The sequence below is a fragment of the Mesocricetus auratus genome, unplaced genomic scaffold, assembly GCF_017639785.1.
Source record: "Mesocricetus auratus isolate SY011 unplaced genomic scaffold, BCM_Maur_2.0 Super-Scaffold_100021, whole genome shotgun sequence".
In the NCBI taxonomy this organism is placed as follows: Eukaryota; Metazoa; Chordata; class Mammalia; order Rodentia; family Cricetidae; genus Mesocricetus; species Mesocricetus auratus.
The window spans coordinates 27,587,716-27,614,411 of NW_024429202.1; positions in this window are offsets into that span (position 1 = coordinate 27,587,716).

Here is a 26,696-nt window from a genome sequence, read left to right on the forward strand (position 1 = left end):
TTTGTTTGAGACTGGGTTTCTTATTGTTCAGACTGATCTTGGATTTTCCATGTATTCAGGGACAACCTTGATCATCTGATCCCTGTGCCTCCACATTGCAAGTGCTGAGATTATAGGGATGTCACGTTTATGGGGCACTAGAGATGGGACCCAGATCTCTGTGTGTGCTAGTAAAGTATTCTACCAAGGGAGCTATATCCTTACCCCTGAGTACACTGTCTAAATGCAAGAATGTGAAAAAGATTGGGGCTCGATTTGTAAACTCCATTTGTGCAGACTTTGAATATTTGTCATTTTATTGCTGATAAATGCACACAGAGTAGCATAAGTTAGGTGCACAAAGTACAATATGGAAGTCTCTTTATTAGCTTGTGTGTACTAATTGGAGACTGCATTATTAACATTTATCAGTATTTCTTTTTATTTAGAACTGAGACTATAGTTTTAGGATCAGGGAAGCATGATATGGTGGCATTCTTTAGAACGGTGGCAATAAAAAGTGAACTAACATTTAGCAAGTTCAATTATCACTTAAAAATCTTCCCTAAACAATGCAACCTTATTACCTACCCTTGGTTGCGCTGTTCCCAACACTGCACCCTTGGCATGAGTGCTATAGATGGTTTATGGTAAAAATTATATTTGTCACAAGGTTGGGAATTCAAACAACTTTCTCCTGGTGGAGTGTTCTCTAAGTCTGGAGAGTAAGCTACAACAGCTCTGCTTTCTGTTTTGAATGGGTGAGTTTATCAAGCATGGAGCAAGCCGAAGTGAAGGAATAAGCAGGTAGCAGAGAGGCAGTATTAAAATGAGAACTTACAACAACCAGCCAAAATGACCGATTGAGAACGCAAACACAGATACCATTATCAAATGGGAGTTCATGATACCCGGCAGAAACTGACTAGAAGCTGCATTGAGACTGTCAGCCGGTTCGGGGTGTGGGGAGAAGCTGGAGAGATGGTTCAGTTTTTAAGAGCACTGGCTGATCTTTCAGAGGTCCTGAGTTCAATTTTCAGCAACCACATGGTGGCTCACAATCATCTATAATGAGATCTGGTGCTTTCTTCTAGCCTGCAGGGAATCATGCAGACAGAACACTGCATACATGATATATTAGATAGGTAGATAAATAGATAGACAGACAGACAGACAAGATAAGATAGATAGATACAGAACTAGAGCCTGGAGTTCCTATTGAGAACTTTCTCTGTATGGATACCCCTCCCCACCTCCCACCCTGCAGGCTGCTTATTCCTTCTGTGACATTATTAACCCACAGGTGCAAGCAACAGTGACCTCTGTTGGAAATGGTTCACCTTTTCACTGTTCCCAAGGACATACACCAGACACATATACAAAACAGTTAATACTTACTACAACAAAGAGGTCTGTGTATTTGAAAACAAATTTCATTTGAGTGACCCATACACCATTGCTAAGCTCTTCCACTCCTGATTTCAGATAGTGGGGTCCAGGGTCTGGAGATAGTCCACAACAAATGTTTACCACCCCCACTCATTATTACCCTCTTACCAGAAGATCTGCTATATCGGGGCCAAAATGTTCCTGGAGGAGAAATGATAGCCACACACTTGCAGCAGCTAGTCTTGGTTTAAAAATCTATTCATTCAGCTGCCTACCTATGCATCAGCAGCCTCTCAGGATGAACTGTGAAGCCTACTCACTGCAGGTTGTCCCCTTGTAGCTGCCCTCAGAATACTGCTGGCTAGGCCCAGCAGCATGTGTTGACTTGCTAACCTTTCTCGCTGTCTACAGGGCCCCATGGCAGATTTAACTAGATGTGCCAGACATTACATTGGTACATTGTTGTGTGCTGTTTAAGCTTGTTGCAAACGGACTCTGGCAGCAAGAAGGCCCTCTGTTGTTCCAGACCCAAGCATGTTTATTTCAATTGTCTTCCGAAGTCCCAGTCCTGGATTGCACTTTGCCCTGACCAGAGTGAGTGCTACTGACACCCAGTCTTTTCCTCAGGAACTCAAGTCCTTACACTTGGGCATGGAGCAAACACTTTATTGACTGAGCCATCTTCCAAGCCCTGTGTTACCACCACCTTTAGAGGAGGCAGAGATGGGCAAAGCATTTCTTGCTTTATTGTTGATGAGAGACAGCAGAGCTGGGGCATGCTGTGACCATGACATGTCATCATCTGTGTCGCACACTCACTGTGGCCACTTCCATTTGCACATATGTCAGGAAACAATTGCTTAGAGTTGTATTCTTCCCTACAAGAACCACAGGATTACAGCTGTTCTGCTCCCCCTTACACACTAGAAGCTATGGTACCCACAGAGCCGCCACTCCCCAGAGCTTCTCAATGTGTAGTGTACAATCAAAAGCATCAACGAACTACACACGGCCCACCACTATTCACAGGTGACACGTGTCTGCAGAGTGGGATGCTCACACTGAGTGTGCGCCACTTGGCCACACGTGGGCTGGCCTGGGTCAGCGTGTTTACTTTTGATCCATGACATCATGCTGGTCTGTGATGCCAGCTCATGGATGCAGATGTTTGGCTTCCATTTCCAAATATATTGCTTAGAAAATGAAGAGGTTGTAAGAGAATAAAAGCAATGGTCAAGCCAGGGATCCAGGGTTGGTAGGCAGAAGCCAGAGCAGAGAGAGTGAAACCTCACCCTGCTGTTCCCATCCTGTGGACGATGGCAGCCTTTAGGAGGAGACTGGCTTCCCTTGAGGTTTAGTGGCCCATGTGAGTTATGTCACCAGATGGTAGGCAGGGGTTGACAGTGTAAGACAGTCACTGGGCAGTGAGGACAACTGTTAGCAAAGGGTCCTGGCCTGGCAGGGAGTGTGCTCACCTGGGAGGCAGAGAGATGCTGATAAGCTGGGCCTCAGGGAAATAAATGGTAGGCAGGTCTGTGCCACAGAGCGAATTCACCCAACCCTATAGCTCTGTGCTTGGAACTGCAGAGAAAGATCCAGAACAGGCCTGTGCCCAGCAGCCTTGCTGCCTCTTGGATATTTTAACAGGAAACTAACTCTTGGTTCTTGTCCACAAGCTGCCATAACACATCTCTGATCTCATTCCTTCTATCTTGGTTCTGGCAGCTCAAAAGCTGTTTCTGAGCGAGCACCCGCACAGCCCATGGCTCCAAGCACCCACAAAACCCATGCTGCTAGCAGAGTCTGAACCCCTTGCTTCAGATATTCAGCCTTGCTGGCTTAGAGGGTATGTCCCTCCCTGCCACTCAGCGCCTCCAGCCAGGGCCCACTGACTGCTCCTAAGAAGCTCAGAGCTTCTAGTTAATTTTGCAGGGAGATCCAAGGACGCCCATCCCTGCCAACAGAAATATGCTTCCCCATGGCCAAGACAACTGATATTCACTCATCATGTCCTGCTGACTGAGTCGTGAGCCTCTGCAAAGAAGAAACTCCCTCCTCTGCCCCATCTAAGTACTTAGATCTACCCCCAAGGCCCCTTGTGCCAACTGGCAGACTTCTAGCTTTGGCCTCTAGTCTTGGTTTTTGCCTCAGACCAATGCAGAATTGCAGAGGGAAAGAGTAAAGACTGACTGACAGAATGCCCTTCTGATGTTTGTCAGTGAAGTTAAGCCATGGGTTTTTTTGGTTTTGTTTTTTGTTTTTGTTTTTGTTTTTTGGCGATTTGTTTCCTTTTAACTTGGTATAACCCACCAAGGATGCAAACGCCACACACACAGGGTCAGAGTGCATTGCAGAGGCTTGTGATAGTAGGGATTTGCATCTTGAAAGAATTCAGAATCACCTAGGAGACCAAGCCTCCTGCTTGTCTCTGACAAAGTTTATAGACTGGGTTAATTCATGGAGGGAAACATACCCTACATGTGGGCAGTGCTGTTCCATGGGCTGGAGTCCTAGGCTAAATGCAAACACCAAACTTAATCTCTCTCTGCTTCTTGGTTAGGGACACAGGGTTGCCAAGTGCCTGACTTCCCTGTTGTCATGAACCACTATTCAGGGACTTCTGAGTCAAAATAAACCACTGATTCCCTAATTTGTGTTTGAGTGGTTGATACAGTGAGAAAAGCAGTCGATACACTTCTGAGCAGCAGCCGGAAGTTGGAGCGCTTAGAGCAGGGCTCTCCAGTCCAGATCCTCCTTAGCTAGGGTTGTAGCTGATGTATTTCCTGACAGGCCTCAGGAAGTGTAAGTGATGCTGACACTGCCTCGACTTTGTGATAGGTGTACCCCTGAGCTGGCTGTGGAGATCCAGAAAGTTCCATAGGGCCCTTTGAGTCAGACCCTAGATGCTGTTCCCAGTTCTGAGGGATTAAGGAGGTTCTAGCTGTTGTCAGTCACTTCTGTAAGTCTGTCTCTGGCTCATGGGCAGATTTGGCAGAGAGCAACTACCTTCCCATGGCCACTGACCACTACTCACCATAGACTTGGTATTGTGTGACTCAACTAGAAGCCTAGACAATGGGCCTTGTCCTCAGGGGGAACAACAGGACACGTCATGTCTAGTGCTGCTCTCTCCCTGGATCTGAATGATGTCAGAAGAAGGGGTACTGAAGCACCAGTCACTTTGCCATCGGCACAGGTTGGCTAGTCACAGAACTGGTGGCTGCCAGTTGGGGACGCCGATTTTCATGTCATTTGTCTTGTCTTTAGAGTGAAAGAAATGGGCTGAACCCACTCTCAGAACTTCCTCAGTCCTAATAGCCCAAAGTCAGAGGAAGGAACGGGGCTTTGCAGATGCTACTGTCCTGTGTCTTCTTCTGCTGGTGGCTATGGTCAATCCACAAGGTTCTTCGTTATCAAGGCCGATGGTGAACCCCTGGGCCAGGTCTCTTTCGAGCTCTTTGCAGACAAAGTTCCAAAAACAATGGGAAACTTTGTGTTCTGAGGCATGCAGAGAAAGGGCTTAGATATAAGAGTTCCTCCATCCACAGAATTACCTCTAGGCATATGTCCTCTGAATGCTTGCACAAGAAGGTCTCCCCAAAAGACCAATCAGACTTTTATAAATAAATGAGTTTATAAATAAATGAATAGTTATAGTACTAGTCCAAAATTCCTTTTTTGTCTATTTGACTTAAACCTCTAATACATAAGTTAATTTAAATGTGTTCATTTAAATCTTTAGTTAAGTAAAAGTGTCCCCAGGGCAGTTAATATACACCATACATTTGCACTTCTCCGGGTGGATAAATCTGCCCCTAAGAGAAGGATATTATACAGAACCAGTGCTCTTTAGAGTTCTGGAAGGCCAGGGCACTGAAAAAAGAATCACTTTCAACAAAGTTCTAAAATCAAGGATAGGGTGTTTCAGAAGGTAAAGGAGTTTGACAACCCGAGTCCCATCCTCCAGCCCCACAAGGTGGAAAGAGAGGCTACTCCTGAGAGCTGGCCTCTAACCTCCACAGGAATGCTGTGGCTCATACACATGAAAATAAAAGAGTTAACTACAACATCCAAGGTCAGGGATGTGCCCTGCTGTACAACCTCTGTGAGGAAGGATGGATGGCCTACCTTCTGAAGGCAGGGCAAGAGGAGACATGTGCTCCAAAGATGGCTGCCCTTGAAGACTGCCCCGCCTAATCTTCTGTAGTGACGTTCCCCACCAGAGACTGAAGCCAGCCATCTAGGGGCCTCAGGAACTCCTGATGGGACAGGTGTACGTAGTAATTCTTGTTCAGGTGACAGGACTTTGCTATTTTCCTCAACCCATAACCCAGGACCTTTTCTAAGTGAGCTTATGTAGTAGCTGAGTTTGTGGAAACCTCCAAAGCAAAAGTGAACAAAATCCACTCAGCCTTTAATAACATCCTTTCAGAAGCTAAAGAGGTTGTTGTCTTTAGCTTGAACCTTGAAAATTTCTGATACCCTCCCCTCAGTATATGTAGCAGAAAGACAAGACACAACGTTGAAAACTGTCACCTGAAAGCTAAGGGACATTTCCTGACCCACAACTTACTTCTTCAAGCAGATAGAGTCTGTATATGTAGATGGCCAGGGTGTTAAATAGATGGAGTAGTAGGGATTGTGCTAATAAATTACATCATCAAGCTCACCTGGGATATTTATTAGTACAAACTTCTCATCAAGTTGTAAGGACCATCAAGGAATCCAAAGATACCAGTGGTTAACTGGGGAACTATCATTAAAAAATACTGCCACCCACTGAACCTAGAAACCTGGCCTCTGTTCTGCAAAAATAATCATTTCACTCCTTTGTTTAAATAAAATCATTACACAGACCTGAATTAAAAGGTTAGCCTCAGAGTTAGAACTCAGCAGTTAGGAGCACTGGTTGTTCTTGAAGAAGACCCAGTTTGAGTTCCCAGCATCCATGTGGCAGCTCACAACCATCTGTCACTCCAGTTCCAGGGGATCCAATGCCTTCTCATGACCTCACAGGGAACAAGGAAGGGATGCAGGCAAAAATACACACATAAAACCAAAGAAACAAACCTAAAAAAATAAAAAGGTTAACCTCTACCAAATATCAAAGTAAAATGGTTTACAGAGAAAAATAACGTCACAAACCAATTCAAAAGACAGGGCAGGGCAAAAACAGCTTTTAAGAGAAAATTTTAGCAAAGTCATTTCTTCCCAGTGCTTCAGCTTGAAAGTGCAAGCTTGCCAATTTGGGAAGTGATTCTCACACTTGGGAATAGATGCTGGTTCACCCTGAGTATCCTTCCCAATCCTCCGTGTTTGTACATGGAGAATGAAGGAAACTCTGTGGCAGAAAACAGCTTTCTGGGTAAATACGGCCTTAACATTTTATCTTCCAAAGGGTGACTCCTAACACCTGTGACAGCAAGGAAATTTAATGGCTCCTGGAAGGACAATGCCCTCATCGCCAGGGTAATGAACTGGGTGGTATGTGTGCCAAGTTGGAGGACTCCATCCCCAGGGTAATGAGCTGACAGGTGCGTGTACTGAAAGAGCAGGACTCTAGTGGCCCCACAGGTGGCTCTGACACCCCTTCCCCCGAATTATGGGTGCCCAACTTCTACAGAAGCAGGAAAGAAATGGGCCACCAAGTCAGGACACACACTGATTACAAGAGGTGCCTGCATTTGAGGGGAAGCTGAGAGTCTATGCCCCAGGCAGACCAGAGGGAACTTATTAAGGAAATTCATGAGTGTGTCACCAGGAAGAGAGACATCAGTGACTCCAATTTCATGGACCTTGGGAATAAAAAAATCAAATCCTTAATCTAAGAAATGTCAGGTGCCATCACTCTGTTTCCATGGAAACCCAGGATGTAGACTCAAGACCTCAACTGTACTTAGTACATAGCAGGACATACACAAGAAGACAGTGACAGATAGGTCTTACTCAGATGTCCACCAGAGGATATAAATGCTTTCTGGTTTGTTTTCTTTCTGACGTTTTCTTGGGATGGGCAGGTTCCTGCTCCACCAGAGTAAGGGACTTAAGAAGCTGTGAAGGTCTTACCAAAGCAACAATAACAACAACAACAATAACAACAGAAACCCTTCCAGATTTCTGCAAAGTGACCATAGACCTTTTTATTTGTTTGTAAAATAACCCGAGGCCTCCCATGCCTTAAGCATAACCTACTATCTCCACACCTCTTTGGCTCCTCAGACCCTGGGGAAAGTGCAGAAGCCTCTAGCTTACTTGTCAAGATTGCAGAGAGAGGGTTCTGTCAGCTTCTTACCTCTTTGCGAAGAATTAAAAACAGCTGTCATAGGCTAGAGATTTGGCTCAGAGAGTGAGAGCACTTTCTGCTTTTGCAGAAGATTCCATTCAGTTCTCACCATTTACATCTGGTAGTTGACTCCTATGACATCCACATCCTATGACTCCAGTTCCAGGGGACCCAACACCCTCTCTGGTCTCTACAGACCCTGTACTGACATTGATAACACACACACACACACACACACACACACACACACACACACTAGTCACCTGTAAGGCCTACTTACAGGCCAGCGGCCAGCTTCACAGATGGCCTTTTCTATAGCTTGAGATTCATTAGCTTTTTCTAAGACTCAGGAAACGATGAAAATACATAATTTGAAGGTAGTTGAGAAAAATGTCATTAAATTATGACATCAAAGTTCTTCCAGGTCCTGATAATAAAACACTTAAGTCACATGTGCAGTCAAGAGGTTGTATGCATGCTTGTGCAAATGTATGCATGTGTACATGTGTGTTTGTTCCTGCACATGCATGTACACATGTGTGTGTATATGTGTGCATGTGTGAATTGTGTGCATGTGAGTGTGCCTATGTTTGCATGTTTGTGTGTGCATATACACATGTGTGTTTTTGCATACACACATATGTTATGTCTGCATTTGTAATTCTGTGCCTTTGATTGCTTCAGAGCTCCCAAAACCTGCCTGTCTCTTTCACCTAACACTGGGGTAGCAGACATGCTACCGTGCCTGGCTTTTATGTAACCTCTAAGTAAAATCTGTTTATAAATCTTCCTGTCATTCTAGCCTTACTTTTGATTTATTTCTTTGCTATTTTTTATTTAAATACTTTAAATTTATTTGTGTGTGAGAGTGCATGAATACCATGGTCAGAGGATAACCTGCAAGATGGGGTTTTCTCCATCTGTGTAGGTCTAGGCCCTCAAACTTGGGTGTTTAGGGTTGGTGGCAAGCACCTTTACCCACTGGCCCATGTTGCTGGCCCTGTTGTTTTTTCTCTTTAGACACTGTGAATGTCAGCGTGTACTTCATGATCCCAAACTCTCACTATTCTCCTTCTAATCTACTCCATACCTAGATTTCTTATTGGAGTCATTTTTTTCTGCCTTGGCATATTACCACTAAATAGCCATCAGCACTGTTTAGAAGCACCATGACTTCAACATCTTATGGTTAAAAAAAAAGATTATTCAATTTTGTTGATTCTAAAGTTAGACACAGTAATCCATTTCCTGCCTTGTTATTTGTACAATTTGACATCATCTCAAGTAACACCATCTTTCCCTCAGATTTCACATACAGATGGGAATCATGCAAGAAAAATAAGTAGATCAGTTCAAATAATTTTCGCTTAAGTTTTAAAATTTACTTAAACGTTAATCTCTGCTTGATCTTTAAACCACATAATGAATTGTGCTCTCTCAATCATGTGACTTAAAAGAGCCACAGAATCACACACACACACCACACACACACACACACACACACACGTATGCACATAAATGCACACACACAAATGCACGCATGCATGCACACATACACACAAGTGTGTACAAGTATAATATTCATTGTAAAGATGGTAAAGTGGTGTCATGTCATTGGTGGTTCAGTTGGGCTCTGCTACTGGCAGATTGGACCCTTGTAGTGACAGCTGTCAGATGAGCCTTCATGAGTGGAAGTCTATGTCTGTGAATATCCTCCACTCTAAGCCACCACGGCCACTTTGTTCATGAGCCCAACTTAGGAAGGTAGGGATGTCTGCAGGAAGAGGCTGAGACTGATTCACCCATAGAATTAATCATTTTGTCCACCGTGTCACAAAATCCTCTTCTCTTGAGTCCACTATTTGGCAAACATTCAAAGGGCACAACAGATAACCACACGTTCATTTTTACCCATCCAGAAAGGTGTTTTCAGATACCTCTTCCCTACGTATCTCTCTCGCCAGTTTTCCACTGATATCTCTCCTACATTTCCAGGCCATCTCCATTCTGTAACCACACCCCTGAAATCAGCTAGTTTGTTGTTGTGAATACAAATTTCTGCAAGGAGGGTGCATCTGTAAAGGTTGCTTTATAGATTAGAATTTCAGTGACACGGAGGTTGGGATGTTGCACGTCCAGAGCCTAATTATAATTTATCTTGTGCAAGTAGTCATTCCTTCCCACTTCTATGATGGACATAGCATCCTCTGACTAACGAATAAAAACCTTTGGAAGGTGTTAACCCGACAAAACCTTGCTTTCAACCAATGGAAGGACTAAGAATGCTGTCAGGTATCCAAGGCCTAAAACAGAGTTCCCCCCAGCTACCTGATATATCCACCACTGAACTGGAAAGGGTCCTGATTTATGTTGTTACCTTCTTCCTTCTGATACTATAAAAAGCTTGTGATACTGCTACCTCCCTCATTGGAACATGAAACACAGTAACCAGCACCAGTGCTCCTGGACCATAACCTCTCCTTTGAAGTGAGAGATGTGTTTCCAATTTTCCTCCCAGGTCACATTTTATGCCTCACTTTTGGGACTGGACTCAGGTACCCATGCTGTACCCTCAGAAAACACTTTAAGGACCAAGTTCTCTCTGCAGCCTAAAGCTGAAGTGGTCTAAGCAGTTGCCACGGTGAACTTCTGGGGACTCCTCAAATCCTGCTGGAGCCCTTTGCTATCAAGATCCTGTCCCTCACGTCCTCCCCCACTGAGCTTCACTCAAATACTAATGTTCCTTGATGTCTTCCAGAACTAGCATCCTCACTTCACTCAATTATCTCTTCCCTGTAGTACTGATCTGCTAACTGACACAGACTCACTAGTGACCAAATTCTAGCCAGCACACAAGTTCTCAAAGCCAAAGGCATTTGTCCGGTTTCTCCCTGCTGTTTACCAAACATTGGAAGATTATCTGGGGCAGAATTAGTTGTAGAATATGGTAATGAAATTTTAGTTTAATAAGTTAAATTGGCATCTTTTCTTACAAAACTCTACATTTTTTTAAATGTTTCTTTGCTATAAATTTTCGGTTTACATTGCTGTCTCCCTGTTGTTTCAGTTAGTTTTGTTTTCTGAATTCTGAGGCTTTACCTATGTCTGCTATTTCAGACATAGTAACTGAATTATAGAAGTGTCTGTTGGCTGCATTGATAAGCAGGCTGACAGTGTGTTATGTATAGTGGATCTTTATTCTATCTATCTATCTGTCTGTCTGTCTGTCTGTCTTGTCTGCTATCTATCTATCTATCTATCTATCTATCTATCTATCGTGTGTGTGTGTGTGTGTGTGTGTGTGTGTGCGCGCGCGCGCGCGCATGCGTGCGTGCGTGCATGTCAGGGTGTTCATGTGGAGGTCAGAGGAAATCTTGTGATAGTCATTCTTCTTCTTCATGTAGGTTCCAGGGATTGAACTCAAGTGTCCTCACACCCTGATCCACCCCTCCAGCCTTTTGTGGCCTTTTTCTCATAGTCAGGCAGGGCTTTCTCCTCTCCCCTCTTTATTTCATCTCCACTCCTCTCTTCCTCTTCTTTCCTTCAAAGACCATATAGATGCATCATGCCCTGCACTTTCCTTTTGAAAGACCTGATGTTGTTGATGTTGTACTTTATCCCCTGGCTTCAGGAGTCTGGGCCAGGCTTCTCCACCATGAAGTCACGCTGTCTTCCCTTCTTTGAAAGTGAGGTAATCTGCACAGCCTACCTTTAAGAGAAGGACGTCACCCTCCAAACACTTGAAAGGAAATGAATGATTTTGAAATTCTTCCATGCAAGGGATGCATTGTTATCCCTGTTTTTCCACTGATTTATTTGTAGAGGTATAGATTTAGATGTATTTATATTGTTTTATGCCTTGGGATGCAGTTTTTCTACTACATTATCTATTATGCTGCATACATTGTTCCATTGGGTTCCATTTGGATGCTGGTCACACCAACTCTCTCCCTGTGTTGTTCAATTGGTTCTGTGCTTTTGTTATTCTACCTTTAGACTGCTATCCATGTTGCTCTCATCGCTACATAAACTTCAGGTCTGTGTCTATGCATATTTTGTTAGATCTATTCTCAAGTGCCTCATTTTTATTACTATTATACAAGACAATGTTGCTTTAATTTCAAATTCTAGTTGTTCATTACTGATATGGGAAGGCAATTAAATTTTACAATTAAACTTTTTAACCTTGTGTCTTGCCACTTTTCTGTGCTTGCTTATTATTCTTGGAATGTTTTGGTTCTTCTTCTCTGTGATGGGGAATAATGTGATGATGGAATAATTGCAGCTTTGTTCTTTCCCCTTCCTTCTTTCCTTCCTTCCTTCCTTCCTTCCTTCCTTCCTTCCTTCCTTCCTTCCTCCTCTCTCTCTCCCTCCCTGTCTCTCTTGATCTCATTGATCTAAACAGTCTTCCAATAATCCAATAATGTTGGCTTGGTAAGGAAAGAGGGCGCCTTAACCTTTTCTTTGTGTTGGTGGAACAACCTTCAGAATGTCTCTCTATGCTATTTCCTTAAAGGAAAGACTGGCCTATTAGACCTAGTTTCCAGATAGCTGATTTTATTATAAATGTGCTTTGAGTTATGCTGGATGCCCTTCTGTATCTGTGGATATATTTTCTCTTAATTATTCCTCATCATACCAAGTCATCTCCTCAGCCCTTTCCTCATTTTTGGTGTTTTATTCAAAATATTCAAAAATTCTCTACAGTTTTAAATTTTTCTTTGGAGGGCATCTGGAGAGTAAGGCTTTTTAAGACACCCATCAGGGAAGAGCTGAAGATGCTCACACCACCACACTGAATTCTTTCATGGTCTTCTGAGACATTTCCTCCATGCCACTGCTCCTCACATATATGCGTTTACTGTGTCTTCTTGCTCCAGAGGACCATATGTGGAGCTCCAAAAACTATAGCCTCCCCTTCACCACAGCTCATGGAGTTCAGCAGCCAGTGAACACATGAAATGTTTTCACAGTGCATTTAAAATATCTTCCTTCTTTGGTGAGGGGTGTTCAATGGTTGGTTTTCACAATTAGAACCATCTGAGAAGGGACCCACCATTGAAGGATTATTCTGATTGATTTGTGTGGGAGGACCTTCCCCAAGCATGGACAGCACCTTGTGGTAGCAGCTCAGATCCAAAGGGACGTGGCAGCAAGGTCACTGCCTTTTGTTCTTTTGTTCACCGCTCTCGCCTAGATGTGTTCTCCTTTTGCTGCTGAGTTCATCTATACTGATGCTGCTGCTGACGATGACAAGGATGCTGCTGCTGCTATTGATGGTTCTTTTGTTGATACCAGAACCAGCATTTCCAAGATTTCAGCATGGACTTAAGACAGAGGATCCCCAAGAACCTTTGGGTTTTCAGTACCAGATTAGGACTGCTGAGGCATCAGCCTGAAGGACCAAGTGACTACTGAATTCTCAGTCTGTCAGGTTTGAGAAAAGTGTTGTTTCTATGTTAGTACAAGCTGATTCAATAAATCATGTAAATACTTATACTATTCACACTATTTGTTCTGTTCCTCTAGAGAACCCTAACTAGTACAGGATGAGTAAAGAACATCAATTCAAGGAGGAATTGTTATTTAATTCCAAACTTGCAAAATAAGATGAGAAAATTTTATTGTTTCTTATTCCTTACTTACATTTTTAAAATCATGTGTGTGTGTGTGTGTGTGTGTGTGTGTACCATGGGAGGCATGTGGAGATCAGTGGACTGTTTGTCACACTACTCCTAAGAAGTGAGCAAATGTCTACCTACCCCACACAGAGAATCAATGGCCACCAAAGTCCAACTTGGTGAACCAATGAATTGTATTGGGGTTACTTATAGGAGTGTGGGTGAACAGTTACCTAGGGGAGCAGAAATTACTCAAAGACAGTTAAAAGCCCACCAGATCATGGGTGACACAGAGGCTGGAAACCTAGAGTGCACTACATACTGTGCGTGCAGTTCAATAGGTTGGAGAATGACTGTCAGACTTCCTGGCTGGTCTCTGCCTCCCTCAGGTTAGCTTGAGTCTCTTCCAAGAACCACAGCTGTCTGATAGTCTTTTAGGCAGCTCGTCTGTTCTGACTGTGTCTCTCAGTAGTCATTATAGATGATGTAAGCTTGGGGAGATAGGTTCCTAGAGAAACTTGTCAGTTTTAGGGACTTCCTGAAGGCTTTGAGTTGTTCATTTCTTGAGCTTAATGAGATTCCTAGCAGGATAAGATATTTCAACTCCCTCTACAATGCTGTTGTTTCATCTCCTTGTAAACATCTCGTGTCTTAATGAGCTTCCCTCTGTGGGAAGAAACCATGGTGCATGGTTTTCTCTCAGAGGAAACTGCTGCACAGCAGAGACAACTTGAGGAATTTATTAGTGTCCTTCCTCTGTGGAGGTCCTGAGGATGTAATGCAAGTCATCAGGTTTGACTGGCAAGTTCCTTTCCCTACGAGCCATCTCACCAGCCCATATTCTTACAGTTCTTTCAGCTGATTTTGTTTACTTTTTCATTTCTATTTTAGACAAATGGAAAATACACAGGTTTTGTATGTGGGTCCACTGACTAGACAAGAACGTCAGTCATTTTTTGTAATAGGCCGCATGCTCATCACATTTACAAAAAACAAACAGTATTTCTGTCAGGTTCCAGAGCAAGATGTCACATGTTCACATTTTCTGGCAAAGGATCTTTATCTCCACCTGTCCTCTGCAAACTGATATGATGTTCCTTGACTTATGAGGAAGTGGACTGATAAGTCCTCTAGTTGAAAATATTGTGAGTCTATAAGTCATATTAGTCATTCTAACCTTCTGAAATTCCTTGTTCAGTCACACAGCACAGCTCTTCGAAACTTCCTAATGAGACATCAGACCTCAGCCACGAATCCAAGATGCTGAGAGAGCTCTGAGTAAACTCCAAGGCATCTGTGCCACATCACCTCATAGACTTCTGGAAACCTAAGATGAAGCCGCCGCTCCTGCAGTGATCAGAAGCATGATGCACTGCACAATGGAGAAGCCCTCTCCAGCAGCGGCACACATCCTGGGTTACATAATGGCGAGCAGAAGAAGTGGCAAGTCATTTTCAAGGCTTTCGTGGAACAAATTGTCAGTCTCAGATTGCATATCACTAAAAACGCTCTTCAGAAATGAAGGGAAATAGTTATTCTCAGATGGATGAAACCCAGGTCTAACCTGAGAGATCAACCGAAGGAAGATTTCTGTATAGAAAGAAAAGGGAAGCAGAAAGCATAGTCCTGCATGAAGGAAAGAGAAAGCAATGGAGTGTGTGAAAACAGACACAAGCATGACACATGGTCTCCCCGTGAGTTTCTTCCATAGTATTTTACATTTGGGTCAAAGGTTACACTGTCATGGGGCTTAGGGGATGGCTCAGGCGGCAAAGTGCTTGCTGCAGAAGCTTAAGGATCTGAGGTCAGATAACTCAGCACAAATATGAACACAGGCTGAGCATTCTAGCACGCACCCGTGATCCCAGCACCCGCCTGCTGAAATACCCTGAGCCTTGGAACTTGCTGGTTAGTCAGTCTAGCCAACTAGGTGAGCTCTTGGTTCAATGAGAAATGCCATCTCAATAGGTTGATGTAGACAACCAGTGTTAATGCCTGGCTTCTACAAACACACACACACACACACTGCACATATAAACACATACCAAGCTTGTATACACAAGGCAAATTTATCCTGCAGTGAAGGACTGTGAGTGATTGCTGGGTTTCTACACTTCATGCAAAGTGGCAAGACATAATACCAGCAAATAGGCCATGATTATTTTCACATATAAATGTTACCAAGTAAACAAAGCAATCACTCAAAAAAAGTATACAAAGCAATATGCTCAGGTTGGCGAATAAATGAAACAAAAATTATAGAACTGTTTTAGTAATAGACACCAAACAGGAAGTAAAGACAGTCAAACAGAAGGATTAAACAAAATAATAAATGGGGGGTACACGTACACACAGGGAATTATTTCAATTGTGAGTAGTTAAACTCTATTAAACACAGCAGTTTTAATAAGAGCAATTAAGCAACAGTGTGTGTGCAAGAAATATAAAACTCTAACATAACATTTCAAGCAGGCTAAAAGAAAAGCAATGGAAATGGGGCTCAATTTTAAACATTAAAGAAAAGCAGCTGTATTGTAGTAATTGCTATTACTAAGGATTTCAGGTCTAAGTACAATGGGTAAACACAAACACTGCATGATGAAAAAGATGGATGGATGCACCAAAGGCATTTAGTAATCCCACATCTAAACTCATAAAACAAGAGTTCAAAACTCATGAAACAAGATAATCAGAGATTAGAGAGAAGACATATTCGAATCCATGAACAACTCTCAAACTTCAATATTCCATCACTCTCAGCAATTGTTGAGATGCTGGAGACAAAACTAGAAGGTTATGGAAGAAGTGATCTGTACTGGAACATCAAGATCTGACTGACATGGTTAGAACACACCGTTGTGCAGTGGAAGTGTGCACATCTTCTTTAATTGATCATGGGATGTTGTGATAATTATTAGTGTCAACTCAATCAGATCTAGAATAGGGAAAGAGACAACCCTCGGGCCATGTCCTAGTTTAGGTTAGTTAAGTAGTTGAGGTGGGAAGACCCTCCTTGAATGTGTCCAATAACATTCAACAGGCTGTGATCCTGGACTAAACACATTAAAAAAAGTGATGTGGGTGTCAGTGAGGAGACCTAGGTTATCTATGGGGCTTTGGGTAGTAGATCAGTATTTATCTCTGGCACACAGATGGACTTTGGGTGCCCATCCCACAATGAGGGATGCTCTCTAAATCTGGAGAGAGAGGTAACAGACTCTGGAGATCCCCCAGGGAAGGCAAGGCCCTCCCTGGGGAATGGAGTGGGGATTGGATGGGGGGTTGGGAGGGCTGAGGGGAGAAGCAGGTGTGGAGGGGAGGGAGAGGGAGCTGGGACTGACATGGGAAGCAAGCTTGTTTCTAATTTAACTATATAATAAAAAAGTGTTTTAAAAAAAAAGTTGAGCTGAGCACCTGCATTCATTGCTCTCGGCCTGATGGTTGAAGATGCAATGTGTGCAGCTGTCTCACACTCCTGACACCATGAATTCTTCTGCATGGTGGACTGTAGCCTGAAACCACAATCCAAAACAACTCCTTTAATCCCAGAGTTGCTTTTGTCAGAATGAGAAAATAGCCAATAGATATATTCACTGAGTTATACCACCTCCTTGTCACTAGAGAAAGCTTAAAAGATTCAAAGTAATTAAGACAATGTAGAATATTTTCTCTGCTGTTAAAAGAATAAAATTAGAAACATAAAACAGAAAAACAATAAGAAAACTCCAAACACATGGATATTAAACAATATATGTCTTAAAATTCCAAGGAGAAAAATCACAAAGGAAGTAAAAAATGCATAGAATGGAATTAAATAAAACACAGCATACAAATGTCTGTGAGAAGGCCCTCTGTTCTGAAAGGGAAACATAAAAGTAAAGAAGACCTCCAACCAGAAGTGTGGATTTCTACTATAAAGCAAGAAAATAAGCTGGGCATGATGAAGCACGTCTTTAATCCCAGCACTTGGGAGGCAGAAGCGGGAGGATCTCTGTGAGTTCAAGGCCAGCCTGTTTTATCTAGTGAGACCCTGTCTCAAAACAAACAAACAAACAAACAAACAAACACCCTACAAAACAAAACAAAAGCTAGAAAATGAAAAAAGTACATTCAATGGAAAAGGAAAGAAACAATATTTTTTTAAAAAGTTACAAATGAATGCTGCCAACAAATAGGGAAACAATGGATAAAATTAATAAGTCAGAAGTCTGATTCAAAGTTTTTTTAAAAAAGAGATAAAACCTCACCAAGACTGACAAAGGTGGAAAAACAGAGAACTCATAATGACATGCAAAAGTAAAGAGAGAAGCATCAGAACAGATCTCGCAGACATCAGGCGACATAAAGGCAGCACAATGAACAAAAATAAGCTTGTGAATTTTCCAACTTACAAGCATAGATTAACTCATTTAAAAAAACCAGATTTCCTCAGTATGGAGATTCCTCAGAAAAATGGGGCATAGATGTTCAGAATTGAAACTTCATCTTTGTGGATTTAGCCTGTGATGAGTATGTAATGACCTCCTTCATCTCTTTTGATTGATTTTATTTTAAAGTCTAATTTGTTAGATATTAGGATTGCTACCCCTGCTTGTTTCTTGGGTCCATTTTATTGGAAAATCTTTTCCCAACCTTTAACCCTCAGGTAATGTCTGTCTTTGAGGGTAAGGTGTGTTTCTTGTATGCAGCAGAAGGATGGTTTCTGTCTTCAAATCAATTCTGTTAGCCTGTTCTTTTTATGGGTGAGTTAAGGCCATTAATATTCAGGGATATTAATGACCATTGATTGCTCATTCTTCTTTGATTTGGAATGGTTGTTGTTGGTGGAATTATGCGTGGAATTCCACCCCTTTTTTCTTTTGGCTGTTGGTAAAGTGGGATTATCTAATGCCTATGTTTTTCTGGTTGTAGTTAACTTCCTTGGGTTGGAGTTTTCCTTCCAAAACTTTCTGTAGGGCTGGGTTAGTGGATATGTATTGCTTGAAAATAGTTTTGTCATGGAATATCTTGTTTTATCCATCCATAGTGATTTAGAGCTTTGTCAGGTATAGTAGGCTAGGGTGGCATCCGTGGTCTCTTAGTGTTGGTAGAATACCTTTCTAGGACCTTCTGGCTTTCAGAGATTCCATGGAGAAGTCAGGTGTAATTCTGATAGGTTTGCCTTTGTCCAAACTTACCAAACAGCAGAGTGTGAACATGCAAATTAACAAAATAAGAAATGAAAATGGGGACATAACAATAGACTCTGAGGAAATTCAGAAAATCATCAGGTCATACTTTGAAAACCCGTACTCCACAAAATTCGAAAATTTAAAGGAAATGGACGGTTTTTCTGGATAGCTATCACTTGCCAAAAATTAAATAAAGAACAGATAAGCAATTTAAATAGACCTGTAACCCCTATGGAAATAGAAGCAGTCATCAAAAGTCTCCCAACCAAAAAAAGCCCAGGGCCAGATAGCCTCAGTGCAGAATTCTACCATAAATTCAAAGAGCAGCTTATACCAATTCTACTCAAAGTATTCCAGGCAATAGAAGCAAAAGGGTCTTTCCAAACTCTTTCAATGAGGCTTCAGTAACCTTGATCCCCAAGCCACACAAAGACACAGCTAAGAAAGAGAATTTCAGACCTCATGAACATTGATGCAAAAATACTCAATAAAATACTGGCAAATCAGATCCAAGAACACATCAAAATAATCATTCACCACGATATCAAGTAGGTTTCATCCCAGGGATGCAGGGATGGTTCAACATACAAAAATCCATCAATGTAATTCACCATATAACAAGCTGAAAAACAAAAATCACATGATCATCTCAACAGATGCAGAAAAAGCCTTTGACAAAATCCAACACGCCTTTATGATAAAGGTCTTGGAGAGATCTGGGATAACAGGAACATACCTAAACATAATAAAAGCTATATATAGCAAACCAACAGCCAACATCAAACTAAATGGACAGATACTCAATAAGATTCCACTAAAATCAGGAACAAGACAAGTCTGTCCACTCTCTCCATACGCTTTCAATATTGTACTTGAAGTTCTAGCCAGAGCCATATGACAACAAAAGGAGATCAAGGGGATACAAATTGGGAAGAAAGAGGTCAAACTTTCACTATTTGCAGATGATATGATAGTTTACATAAATGACTCAAAGAATTCTACCAGGGAACTCTTACAGCTGATTAACACCTTCAGCCAAGTGGCAGGCTACAAGATCAACTCAAGAAAATCAGTAGCCCTACTATATACAGATGATAAAAGGGCTGAGAAAGAAATCAGAGAAACATCACCCTTTACAATTGCCACAAACATCATAAAATAACTTGGGGTAATGCTAACCAAACAAGTGAAAGACCTGTATCACAAGAACTTTGAGTCTTTAAAGAAAGAAACTAAAGTAGCCCTCACAAAATGGAAAGATCTCCCATGTTCTTGGATAGGTGGGATCAATGTAGTAAAAATGGCAATCCTGCCAAAGGCAATCTACAGATTCAATGCAATCCCCATTAAAATCCCAGCACAATTCTTCACAGACCTTGAAAGAACAATAATTAATTTTTGTATGGAAAAACAAAAGACCCAGGATAGCCAAAACAACCTTACTCAACAAGGCAACATCTGGAGGCATCACCATCCTCTACCTCAAGCTCTATTATAGAGTTGTAGTCCTGAAGACAGTTTGGTATTGGTACAAAAAATAGACAGGTAGACCAATGGAATTGAACTGAACACACTGATATTAACCCATACATGTATAAACATCTAACCTTCGACAAAGAAGCTAAAAATATACAATGGAAAAAAGATAGCATCTTCAACAAATGGTGGTGGCATAACTGGATGCTGGCATGTAGAAGAATGAAGATAGATCCATGTCGATCAACATGCACAAAACTTAGGTCCAAATGGGTCAAAGACCTCAACATAAATCCAACCACACTGAACCTCTTAGAAGAGAAAGTGGGTGGTACCCTTGAACGAATTGGTACAGGAGGCAGCTTCCTGAACATAACACCAGTAGCACAGACAACGAGATCAACAATTAATAAATGCGACCTCCTGAAACTGAGAAGCTTCTGTAAGGCAAAGGACACAATCAGCAAGACAAAAATGCATCCCACAGAATGGGAAAAGATATTCACTAACCCCACATCTGACAGAGGGCTGATCTCAAAATTTACAGAGAACTCAAGAAGCAAGTTTCCAAAACACTAAAGGATCCAATTAAAAACCAGGCTATAGAACTAAATAGAAAATTCTCAATAGAGGAGTCTAAAATGGTTGAGAGGCACTTGAGAAAGTGCTCAACATCCTTAGCCATCTGGGAAATGCAAACCAAAACAACTCTGAGATACCATCTTACTCCTGTCAGAATGGCTAAAATCCAAAACACCAACAACAATTTATGCTAAAGAGGTTGTGGAGAAAGGGGAACACTCTGCCACTGCTGCTGGGAGTGCCAACTTGTACAGCCACTTTGGAAATCAGTAAGGAGATTCCTCAGAAAAATGGGAATAAACTTACCACAAGACCCAGCTACTCCACTCTTAGCCGTATATCCAAAAGATGCCCATTCATACAACAAGGATGTCTGTTCCACTATGTTCATAGCAGCATTATTTGTAATAGCCAGAACTTGGAAGTAACCTAGATGCCCCTTAACCGAAGAGTAGATAGAGAAATTGTGGTACATTTACACAATGGAGTACTATTCAGCAGAAAAAATAATGTAATCCTGAAATTTGCAGGCAAATGGATGGCACTAGAAGAAACCCTCCTGAGTGAGGTAACCCAGTCACAAAAAGAGAAACATGGCACATACGCTCTCATATATGGATTTTAGACATAGATCTGGGGAGTGCTTGCCTAAAATCCCATGGCCAGAGAGTCTGGGAAACAGAACCTTCATTCAGTGGCTGATGGAAGCAGAGGCAGACTCCCATGGCTAAGCACTGAGCTGAACTCAAGAAATCCAGTGACAGAGAGGGAGGACTGATAACCAAAGGGGTTAAGACTGGGCTGGTTTAACCCCTAGAAACAGCTGACCTGACAAGGATTAGCTCTTGAATCCTAGACTGATGCCTGGGAATCCAGCATGGGACTGATCAACACCCCCTGAATGTTGGTGTCAGTGAGGAGGCCTAGGTAATCTATTGAGCCTTGGGCAGTAGATCAGTATTCAGCCCAAGTATACACACGGACTTTGGACTCCCATCCAACAATGTGAGATGTACACTCACCCTGAACTCTTGGGGGGGGGCCTAAGCCCTTCCCTGGATGAAATGACAGACTATGGACACCCCCATGGATGGCCTCACCCTCCCTGAGGAAATGAGGGGATATTGGGGATGTTGGTGGCAGGGCAAGGGAGGAGGGGAGGTAAAGGGAGAGGGACCTGGAATTGTCATGTGAAGCAACCTTGTTTCTAATTTAAATTTAAATTAAAAATATATAAAAAAGAATAGCGGTTACCAACAGTACACATACTCACATAATAATGTACATGATGGCACTCAATGCACTCACATAATCTTACACAATCACATGCACAATCACCTATAATCACACACACATTTCACACCGATTTATACACGTGTACCCACACACTCAAATATTCTCTCTTGAACATACGCACCTCCAGACTTACTTGGCTACACACTAACATAATCATGCCTAATGCACAACCACATCCACGTACATTTGCCCACTCATATATTATCAAACATGCATACACTCACACACCCACTGACATATATGCTCATGTGCACATACTCTCTCATATATTCACACTTACACACATACATTTGCACACACTCACACATACATTCACCTAAGAGATACTCATGCACGTTTACACAAACACACCCATAGAAAGCAATGTAACTCAGGGAAGTGATGCAAAAATTTTCTGCAAAATTTTAGTAAATTAAATATAACAATATATATATGCCCCTATCAGGAGTTATGTATTTTAGGTTTCTAACACTAGTTCATTATTAAAAGAATCCATGTAATTCATCATACTAAAGTGAAGAAAAGTCATATCAGTTGATACTGAGATATTTTTTAAAAATTCATCTTCAGTCTTAAAATATGCAATTATACTAGCAAAGGTGACCACCTCACACTGAGAAAACTTTTTATAATCACTCTAACTCCAGACTCAGCAGTAAAGGACAAATGTTTCCTTTAGCTACTGAGAGAATGAAAAGGTTCTGTTTCTTGCCACGTAGACTGAGCATGTTTGTGCAAGTTCCTGTCACTGAAATAAACAATTAAACATCCTGCGCTATAGAAAACACCTATTTCTAGATAGAATTTCCCACACCAGAGATACCAATTAATTCACAGCAGCAATGTCAAAGCCTGATAGAACTAATAATTTAATTCAGTGAAGTCACAATCTGCAAGATAAATGCACAAAAATCAATTCCATTTCTGAGAGTGAAAAAGAAATTCATATGAAATACAAAGCTAACAAAAAATAAACTATTGATGTACAGAGTGAAATGTCCAGTATCTGTATGATGAAATTTTAAAATGTGATAAAATTATTAAATACCAAAATGTGCCATGAAATAGTTCAAATTGGAAAGTGTTACATATAGTAAGGAATATAATTTTTCTTAATATATGTGCAGGTTTAATACAATTCTCACCAAAATTTCAGCATGGAGTTTTTAAAGATCATAAAAGTGTGTTCTAAAATTCATATGACAAGAGAAATACTCTAAATAGGCAAAGGAGAGTTTTGGGAAAAAAGCAAAGTAGGTTGAATTTACTTTTCCTAATTTAAGTCTTGCTATACAGTTATAGTAATCACAATATTGTGGTGCTGGCAAACTATGTATACAGATCAATGAGATGAATGCAGAAACAGATCTACACAAATATGCCCTGTTAGTTTTTGACATGGAAGCAAACTAAGTTCATTTGAGAAGGAATTGATGCCTGAGAACTGGATATATGTATAGCCATGGGGAGTAGGAGGAGAGAGACAGCAGAAAAGAAGTAAAATAAAAATAACAATTATAATTCTAAAAGTCATGCCTTACAAGAAAATCAACTCAAGCATGATACTTAGATGTAAAACCTTAAACTGTTAGCATAAAACATAGGGAAATACACTAACTTGAAACCATTTGTGTACCTCATAAAAGGAAAAAAATAAATTGAATCTCATCAAAATTAGTTGCCCCCCCCCAATGGCCCTTGTAAAAAGAATGAGAATACAGTTTACAGACTGAGACAGAGTACCTGCTCATTACATATCTAGAGGAAGACTGGTATCAAAACACAGCAGCAGAGCTCAAATAATTAAAAACAGTGAGCAAAACAAAGTACAGATATTTAACTGAAGGCATATAGATGGTACACAGGTACACAAAAAGACTCAATATCATTATCATTAGATGAATTAGATAAATGTGACCTACAACCACGGTGATGTTGAGTCAGAATGGCTAATGTGAAATAAAATAGAAGATACATGATAGATAGATAGATAGATAGATAGATAGATAGATAGACAGATGACAATCAGACAGATCTAAGATGGATGATGGACAGACAGATGTATGTACTTATGAGGAGGCAGAGAGGCTGTGTTTCAGCACATATATACTGCTTGTGGGAATGTAAAATAATTCAAAGTGAAAAATAGTTTGACAGTCCTTTTCAGAAGTAAAAATGATTTCTCTATAAGGCAGAGCAATTGCTCTCTTGGGTGTAAAACCTAGAGAAATGTAAAGTGGTTTCTAGGAATAAATTTATGGATAAATATTCACAGTAGTTCTATTTGTAAGGAGCCCACACTGGAAAATGTATAAACTCACATCGGTGGAAGAATGGTTAGACACAATGTCTCATCTGAACCATGAATGACAATTTGGTAGTAAAAGGAGCAAACTACAGAAGTACATACAGTTATATGGGCAAATCTCACAAAAGTTAGGTTGCGGGAAAGGCCAATATCAATAACAGGTATCATCTGATTTTTCACATAGGTCATTAGTGAAATAACAAAATGGTAGATCCGAACCACACAGGAGTGCTGGCTAGGTTACGGAGAGAAATTCACCTAGAATGTGGCTCCATAGGGATGGTAAGGGCACCGTGATTGTTTTCTAGTTAAGTAGATAGCTATTAAAAAGACATAGGAAGCCATGGGCACACCCACACCCCCCCACACACACACCTCATACAGTGTCCATGGTTGTAACTGCATCACTTTCCTATTTGGGATCTTCTTTTGTTTCATAAGACATTGGATGTGGACACTGGAGGATTCTTGATGAACAATACATAGGATCTTCCTGGACCTTTGGAGCTCAAGTCTTTGACTGAGGCAATGAAGCAAGTATGTCTCTTTACATAGGCAGGGAACCAGCAACAGAACAAAGTAACGATTACACCAATGAGTTTATTGAGGATAATTACAGGAATATGGATGAGGGATTACTTATAGGAGCAGGGATGACTCAAAGGCAGCTGCATCCCAGAAAAATCCACCCCGACCCATAATGATGACAACAAAAGCTGCGATCCTAGAGCTCTCTGCATAGTTACCAGATAGCAGGGCATGCTGGAGTTTCCACAGGAAGCCCCACCCCCTTCTTTCTTCCCCAGCAAATGCTTACTACTTCTATAAGCTTCGGGAGGCGGCTTGTGAATCATACAAGTTTCTTCTCTCTGGGACTTGCAAGGTTTGTTACTCCTGATTCCCTAGGGCAATGTTTTCCAACCTCCCTAATGCTGGGACCCTTTAATACAGTTCCACATGTTATGGTGAGCCCCCAACCATAAAATTATACTTCATAACTGTAATTTCGCTACTGTCATCAATCATAATGTAAATATCTGATATGCAAACCCCATAAAAGGGTTGTTCAGCCCTCCAAAGGGGTCACGACTCACATATTGACACCCACTGCTCTAGAGCCATTCCCCTCCTTACTGGGAGGAGTGATTTATCTTAGAACTCCTAAGACTTAGGGACTCTCCATTCAGGAGGAAACATTTCAGTTCAGAGGAAATTGTTATGCAACGACATTCTTTTCCATTTTTCTGTGAAATTTTATTTCATTTAAAATAAAACTGTATTTTAAGTGTTGAAGAGGTAATCGTGGGGTTGTTTCTGGACATTGTTCAATACAGAAAAGCACTGTGGATCTTGTTATCTGTTAGAACAGGAATATCAGTTACTGACTTTGGTTTATGATTTGAGGGTGCAGCCATTGTGGCAGGGAAGGCGTGGCAGCAGACACATGAGGCAGCTGGTCACCACATCCGCAGCCAGGGAGCAGGGAGAGAGGGATGCTGGTGCTCAGCACACTTCCTTTTTTTTCTTCATTCTGGGACCCAAGTCCATAGAGTGACACCACTTCCATTTAGGGTGGCTCTTCTCATCTCAATTAATCTAGCCTAGAAGCTCACTCAAAGACATGGCCAGAGTTTTGTCTCCTCGGTGACTCTAGATCCTGTCAGGCTAACAGACAATATTTATTATCACAGATAGGTAAGAATATCAAGAGGAAGAAGGCTTCAGCACTGGTCTACTTTAATCTTGCTTTGTAAGCACTTCATTCTGAGTCACCAAGGCTCCAGCTAGAAGATATGGGTCTCTATCAACTTGTCTTGTCTCTTGTAACACCCTCCCTGCACCAACCCCACATATCTGCTGGTATTTGAGCTCCTGCCTTCATAGTACTTGTATACATTCATCTGCCAGCCCCTGGCAAATTGTCCCCAAGAAGTACATCAGCTGAATTGTTTACTTGATTCTTTGTCCTCAGACTTCCAGCTGACACTCCATCTGTCACTTTCCTCCATCTATTGTCTTCCTCCATCTTACAGCTTAGTTTCCTAAGAATCAGAAACTATTGGGAAAAGCCAGTTTAAGCAAGATGACTCTGTACGCAGACTCCAGTTTGGCAACAACAGGACCATTCAGCTTCAGTAACTGTTTCATTATCTTTGACAAAGTGTGCTTGTCTTCACAGAGACCCCATCATTCAGAAGAAAGAATAAAATGATATCAAGTGCATTATGTAACACATCTGGGTCCACACTTGCAAAATAGTGCACCCATATTCAAAAGCAATGCACATTCAGTATTGTCACCCCTCCTTCAATGATAAATAGTCTCTGAGCTAAGATAACCACTTGTGGAAATAAAATAATGAAACACAAGTAGACACACAGCAAAATCTTTTGAATATCACATTAGTAAATTTGAATTTTATCAGATAGGGAAGGAAGAGCTATTTTGAACAGGAGAAAAATAAGTAAAGCTATTTGAGTTTGTGTTTTCAAGTGACAAGTGGATGGATTTTTATTTTTTTATCTACTCAGTATTAAGCATGTTATCTTGTTATTCACAGCACACAACAGCTCAACTGTAGTGCAATAAAG